General features: G+C 40.7%; 1 protein-coding gene across 3 annotated transcripts in view; it reads left to right on the top strand.

The window, feature by feature from the left end:
* The window catches only part of hivep2a (HIVEP zinc finger 2a), a 124995-nt gene that overhangs the window by 6147 nt on the left and 111348 nt on the right, over positions 1-7500 (top strand). For all 3 annotated transcript variants that reach the window (XR_014593642.1, XM_083934095.1, XM_083934096.1), the window contains exon 2: positions 3794-3852. The gene's annotated coding sequence lies outside the window, so the exon portion shown is untranslated. The remainder of the gene's footprint in view (positions 1-3793; positions 3853-7500) is intronic.

Here is a 7500-nt window from a genome sequence, read left to right as displayed (position 1 = left end):
GACCTTCACCCAGACTGGCCTACTTTCTCAACAGCTTGTAATTAGTCTCACTTCATGCATTTATGCATCAAACAGTGGAGCTAAATCACTGTTTTGTAATCAGAAAATCCCATCTGACGCAATCAACGCTTGGTTTTCCCCCTTTCCTGTAATGCAGTATAACTGTTAACGTACAACACACGTGTAGCCTTATTCCAAACCGGTGTTATACAGGTTAAGAGCCAAGCTGTGAGTGAGAATACCTTTGTGCCATTTGAATAACACAGAAGGCTACAGCAGCCAGGGCTAAGAATGCGTTCACACTGGCAGAATCCAAAATGGGCTAGCCCCGACTTTAGCCTCAGGTCATGGTCGTATTCTGAGTCAATGGGCCCCCGGACACAGACACGTAAGAGGCCCCCACTCTGTTTTGAACAAGACACCCAAATTCAAAGGGTCTACTTTGAGTCTACTTCTAGTCGATTTGTAGTAATTTTACATCTGTTTTTAGTTGTTTCGTATGTCTTTGTGTTAGTTTACATCTCTGTGATTGTTTTACATCTATTTTTAGATGACATATCTATATATATAGCTTAGCAAAATCTGAATCCTTGAGTTTTGGTTCTTTGAATATCTGTGGTTTTAGTTCTTAAATATAAATTACTCATGACTTTTGTAACCTAAAATTGTTAAGAACAACCTAAAAAGATTCAATAAATGGATTTGCATTTTTAAAAATTGCTTTCAAACCTCTATCTAATATACAGCTAGTGCACGGCCATGTCAGGGTTTGTTTTTTCTTATTAATAGCCGGATAACTGCTCAAATGTAGATGATTGACATCACATTCCCAGCAGCTCTTGTGTAGTATGATTAAAAAAACGTGTTAGTCATCTGAAACATCAGAAACCTTCAACCTTTTCATGTCAGTCACTCAATCTACTGCCGCTACGCAGCGACGGGAAGAAATCTATATTTTTACACCCACAGAACCGAAACCAGAACTACAAATACGTTACGACGACAAAATTGGAAAGTGTGAAAGTCTCGCTTTCTCTCATGGGAAACTCTCACTTTCCTACTTGCAATAAATCACTGAGCATTTTCTGTTTGGGACGTCCAGTGGCATTTGGGGAAATGTAGGACATCTAACTGACGCACATGAGGCACATTTAGGTAAAGTAAGTGAATCAAAAAAATGTTTTTTCTCAAATCTTAAAATATATTTAAGAGGCATTTCTCCTTCAAATAAATGGCTACTACTGAAAAAAAATCAGATAAATGGTAAATGGACTTGCACTTACAGAAAGCCTCTCCACTCTTCCTTGTCTTCAAAAGCTGATGGCAGAAGCTACCTGCCCATCATCTCATCTAATCTCTTCAAACCACATTCACACAACCATGTGCAGCTCAGGAGCAATTTGGGGTTCAGTGTCACTTCGACGTGCAGACTGGATGAAAAATGGATAATAAAAATACCATTTGCACTACAAAAACAGTGCAGTTTAGCTGTTTATTGGTATTACTGTGTGTCATGAAGAGTGGAGCAGGGGAGAGACAGCATTAACTTGAAGAAAAACTGATCATAAAAGAATCAACAAAGGACCCAACCAAGACTGAACTGTCAACTTAAAAACAAACTAATCAGATGAGGGGATGAAGTGCAGGTTGAGAAGTTCAGGTGAGGGCAATGAGGTGACTTAGAGCAGGTGTGCAGATGGACAAATAAGGAAAAGGCAGCACGGGATCACAAGAGGAAAAACCAAAACTCCGGCCAATCTTCAAAGGACATCTGAACACATAATCAGAAACTTTTCTTTTGTTTTTTTCCTATTTCTTGCTGCATGTTCTCTCCGTTATTGTCAACTTCATCGCTGTAAAGAGATATCTCAATGTATTAGAAGCGTTCTGATCATTGGCGTCACATTTTGAAAAGCAACACACAAAAAAACAACCCTTTGGTGACAAGAACGTAAGCCTACCTTATGCATGATAAAATATTTCACCATGTTGCTGTCATGTCTTCCCATAACATTGTGGAAGAGGTCAACCAACATTATAATTCATACCTGGGTCCGTTTTTTCTGAAGTAGCACGTCCTTCTATCCTTTTCTTTAGCTTGTTTAAGCTAACTTTAACCTCTCTTCTGTCACTCTGCCGTTATCCAATTCCCATGGCCATGTGACCATGGGAAAGGGAGTAACACCACTCCCATCACCTCTCATCAATACATTGTCAATCGTCATCATTGTCAAATGCTAATTTTCTGAACATGAGTGGGGACAAAATTGGCCATTTCGAAAAGTGGTGGGGGCACTTTTTCACGGTAAACGTGGAGAGCAAAAAAGGAGAAGGCATTGGCCAAAATGCAACCTCAGAATCCGTCAGCTATCATTTGACGAAGATTTAGCTCTTCATTCGCTTTTTCAGATCGGTATATCTGCGGTCATACGTAGATATTTGTTTAAAGAGACGTCAAACTCCATTCTCGCACCTTGAGTTGCTAATCGGATTTGACGCACTGAAGAGGAAGTCTTGTCCATTGCCGATGGATTCCACGATTGGTATTAGCTTAAACTGATCCTTTTTAAAAAGTTGTCTCTGTATTAGAAATCAATAAAAACAAAAAGATCACTAGAATGGCACTCCTCGGATGGTCCTATTCCCTGAGTTGGGAAGTCGATTTAATGTGGAAACAACTTAGACGCTGCACAGAAGAACTGTATTTTATTGCTCAGAGAGTTTGAACATGGGCTTTTCCAGTATTTACAAGACTATGAAAAGCAAAGGAAACGGATGAAATGGGATCAGGAAATTATGTTTCCAATTATTCCAATGTTAATGCAATTATAAAATTATATGTGTAACGGCACAGTGATTTGGATCCACTTCAAATGTGATTCTTCCTTGGCCCATCCACCAAGATACATGGAAATCAGGCCAGTTTTTCTGTGTCCTGCTGACAGACAGACAGACACACAAACAAGCAAACAGACAGACAGACAGACAGACAGACTGAGCTGAAGAGCTAACCTCCTTGGTGTATGTAATGAGGAATTCTTAAATATACTCCTCTATGTTGAACCATCTGACTCTTGTTGGTGTGCCGTTCCCCAGTCTGATATTATCTGCGCCACAGTGGGGTTATTGTTCCACAGTAGCACAATTAAAACACAGACACAGTCACTGCTGTAGGTTTAGGTTGATTTCTATTTGCATATCCATTACAAAAGATAAGAACACTTCAAAAAAATATCAGCAGTTGAAAAGAAATCCGATCTCAGCGGGTGAGACATGAACAGAAACCCCAACGGGCTTCAGAAATAAGAAGAAAAAAAAACAATGGAAAAAAAAGTGACAAAAGAAAACTGAAAATCCAGATGACAAACGGACGACACGAGTGATCTGAAACTCCGAGATGGAATGTCTTCTGTTTTTATTTGTTCATCGTATTTACTTATTTCATGGAAGGGTTTGAAATGTCAGTGTCAAACACAAGAAAACAACAGAGACGTCTGCGTTTCTGGCAAACTTTAGATTACCAACCGCAGGATCAGCGTGTCACTCCTGTTGTCAGGGAGCTTTTTACGAAAACAACACTGACATAAATCTAAATGCTGCATTGATATTCATATGCTGAGAGAGTATTGTGACCTTTCAGACTTGATATACTACCATGATATACGACCAAAACTCCTCCCGACTCCGGTCAACAAGGCAGCCATGTTTGTTTGGTCGTATGTGTTTACAACAGGTGGATTGACATAAAAGTGCTCTGCGTCTTCATCATCCTTTATTACTCTTTCTTCCACAGGGGCTGTGACCAGTTTGCGGACTTGCTAAACTGGACGAGAGGACAAACAGTTACACCAGGTAGGAACCACAAAACTAATGACTGTGCGTACGTGTGCATGCATGTGTGCGGTGATTATAGCTGGCAGTCGTGGACAACAAACGGTCATAAAAAAAAGGTAGACGTAAAGAGGAGTTTACACTAAATATCTGTTGAGATGAAGTAAGTTCCTGCAGTGGTTACTGTGATGGATATAGTAGTTAGTCCAGGGGACTTTTATTATATGTAGGTAATGTGAATTTAGATAAAGATACATTACGATAAACTGAAACGAGGAAAATCTGTGGAGAAAATGGTGGAGGAAAAGGAAACGGCCGTCTTTGTTACAATAACCATCATTATGATTTAATTTTGCCGTTCCTTTTGTCATGAGAGAGGGAGAGAGGCTCACGCAGAGAAACAGACGGTAAGACAAGGAGAGAGCGGAGCTGCATTCATTTAGCCAGAATGGCTCTCGCTGTGACCTTGACTGGGAGTGTAAATGAAAAAGCTCACTGTAATGGTCCTGCTGACTGCTCCCGTGTTCAAGGGAGGGTTCAGATTTTTTGAAGTGGGCTTGTATGAGGTTCTCAGTGTCAGAAATTAAAGAGGACAAAGGGCAAAAAATCTCTGAATTCCCGGTAACACTACATAATACGGCCCGCGACTAAGAGCTTACCTTTCACTCACTTTCGCGTATGTTTCCCCGTATTTCACCCCCCCTTGTATAACTGTATACTGCATTTACAGTACAACTAGGCTGTCTTAGCACGTAACTCCGGTTAACTTACATCCTGCTTTACACCAACTTCCACAGAAGTGCAGAGTAACTCTCACTCACTTCACCCCTTCTCCCGTACAATTAGGTGCTACTGTGCCCGGAGTTACAGTGTCACTCCTGGTCATTGCCCACAAATCATTTTAACTACTGGTAGTTAAAATGATTGCTGTGCAAAGTAGCATGTAATTTCAAGGGAGTTACGCTCTAGCCTAGTTACACTGTAAATGCACTGGGGAAACAGGGGGAAGTGAGCGGGAGTTGCTCAGTACTTGCGTGAAATAAGGGGCAACCTACGCGGAAAGTGAGTGGTAGGTCGCGGGCCGTTTCATTTAGTGCTACCGAATTCCCTGATGAAAATGGGATTGGGGGCAAAAATTGCACAGACACACAAGGGTGCAAGACCGCAATTTGTGTCCTGATCATGCCCTGTGAGTCACTGTACTGTAGATATGTCACAAAGACCCTTCTTTTAACCATATCCATGTTCTTTTCCTAACTCTAACAGTATGTGTTAAAGTATGTGACGAGTTTGGATGAGAACGACTCTCTTTATATTATTGTATATTAACAGAAAACAGAAAAACTTTCAGTAATTACCATTTTTTAATAGTAAATAGTATTTAAATTTCCTACACTGGAGGTACTTATCCATAATTGGTGTAGGTTACGGTCAGCACACTTCCAGTTTGGAGAAACAGGCAGGAAAACTGACATAGAGAGCTGAGAAATGCCAGCCTCTCAAAATCAGCTTATATCTACAGTACTTTCATTGCTCTAACTAGCTGTCAGACAGCTCTTTAGGCGAGGAACTTATCTACGCTCTCTTCAAGCCTCCCAGATTGACAAAAACTGTAATTTTACCTCTCAGAACACAGGAGTTGTTGGTTTACCGCTGCCGCAAGTGTTTGGTTAGTTTGTGTTATTGTGTTACTTTGGTGGTTTAAAGGGTTGGTTCTGATTCACCAAAGTCATGATGATAAAATGACTGTAATGGATGGACGTATGGATGCAAGAACGAGGAGTGATGCTGTAGAGTCTGACCTTTCTTTTCTTCTTTTTAAATGTGTGATAGGCTGGATAGAAGAAGAAACATCGTATTGTGTGTGAATGTGTGAGTGGTGTCACTTCCCCTTCCTGTGTAACAGGCGGCTTTGTATCAAGGATGAGATGAACTATGTCATCCAAACACCCTCTGTCTTTCTCTCTCTCTCTCTCTCTCTCTCTCTCTCTCTCTCTCCCTTCTCGTTCTCAAATCATGCCCTCTTTCATCGGTGCAGTCACCCACGACTCTTTGTGTGAGTGTGTGTGTGTGGTTGACTCAGACTGCACAGAAATAGATCATGTAAAGCAGAGATTACTATCTGCACCTGAAAGCACCAACGTGTGCAACAACTTCTTACACTGTCCTTTCTGTGAAAACACTCATTCACACACACACAAATCATGTGCAGGATGTGCGCCAGTGCTTGCAGACTGTGCAAGGGGTAAAAAGCATGACTGTGTGTGAGGTGGGTTATGAGGACATAGAAGGTGACAACTGTCAACAGCTGCTCCAAACTGAGGCAAGCTGTTCACCCAGACTCAGAAAGTATGTCTCCATGCCAACAAGTCCTCCAAATTAAATGACAAAATATGTTTTGTTTTTTGTTTTTTTTGTCCATGCCCTCTGGGACGACACAGAGAGGCGTTTCCTGATCTGTCGCCCCTATCAACACCATTTCTCCAAAACCATTACAAATCACACTTAATAAATACATCTGTTTTAAAAACAAGCAGAAGACATACTTATTAATCTCATCTCATTAATCTCCATCTCATCTCATTCTAATTAAAAGAGTCGAAATTGGGCTCGTCACATACATGCTCAGCTGTTTTTTCTGGAACCTTTGTCAAGCATCTAATAGAGGACGCTTCACTACCTGCCCTATCTTAAAACCCAGAGAAGACGGGGTTAATGTTGAATTAAAAAATAAAAAAGTTCTAAAAAAAAATCTATGTGGTCTGATTCAGACAACAAAACGGCTTCGCCAGGGTTAGGAAAAGATCATGGGTGTGGTTAAAATATGTGCATTTGTAACATAACTACTAGGGATGAGCGATTACAGCATTATCTGCATCTTTATCTGTATCCGTTTATCATATGAATCAACCTTATCCGTACTCGGAGTGGGCGGGATCTAACCTGGAAGTGGGTGGGATTTAACCCGGATGTGTGTTGAATTGTATTGAAATGGCCATGGCTTTAACCAATATGTTATTTTAAGCATGCACTTGATATGTGTTGATCACAAAAACAAATTGGATTTTTTTTTTTGGGGGGGGGGTATGTTTAAGTATCTGTAGCATTTGGATATCAACATAACTAAAAAGAGGCAGATTAAAATAAATAAAATAAATTTAAATAAGTTGCGATGAACCCTGTAGGGAAGCAGCTTCATTAGTTATCTCTCCACTGGTTTTTTCATGTTTTTCCTTTAATTTGTCATCACTCTGGAGGCAAGTCAGAGAGAAAAGCGAGCAACAAATATAACAGAAAGGCTAGCTTACAAACAACCAAAAAAGACACAAACTAAGACCCATTGGGATGATAAGAAGACAGAGAGACAACTGATCAGCAACAAGACTCAAAAAGAAAATGAAGCACGGCACTGACAAGTAGCTAAAATACCAGTGAATGAAGTGAAATAACAAGAAGAGAGAGGGAGAGAGCCAAATGGATGCGGGCGCCATGGTAACCACAGAGTCGGTACATTGAGACGTATGAAAAACCAACAGTGGACAGTAAAGCCAATGCGAGCTTCACATCAGTTTGTGTTCACTGATTGGCTAAAAGAGAGGAGGAAGTGATCTGACACACACTTAGTCACACACACACGCACGCACGCACGCACACACACACACACACACA

Source organism: Echiichthys vipera, assembly GCF_963691815.1.
Source record: "Echiichthys vipera genome assembly, chromosome: 19".
NCBI lineage: Eukaryota > Metazoa > Chordata > Actinopteri > Perciformes > Trachinidae > Echiichthys > Echiichthys vipera.
Note: the sequence above shows the minus strand (reverse complement) of the source record. Positions and strands in the feature narration are given on the sequence as shown.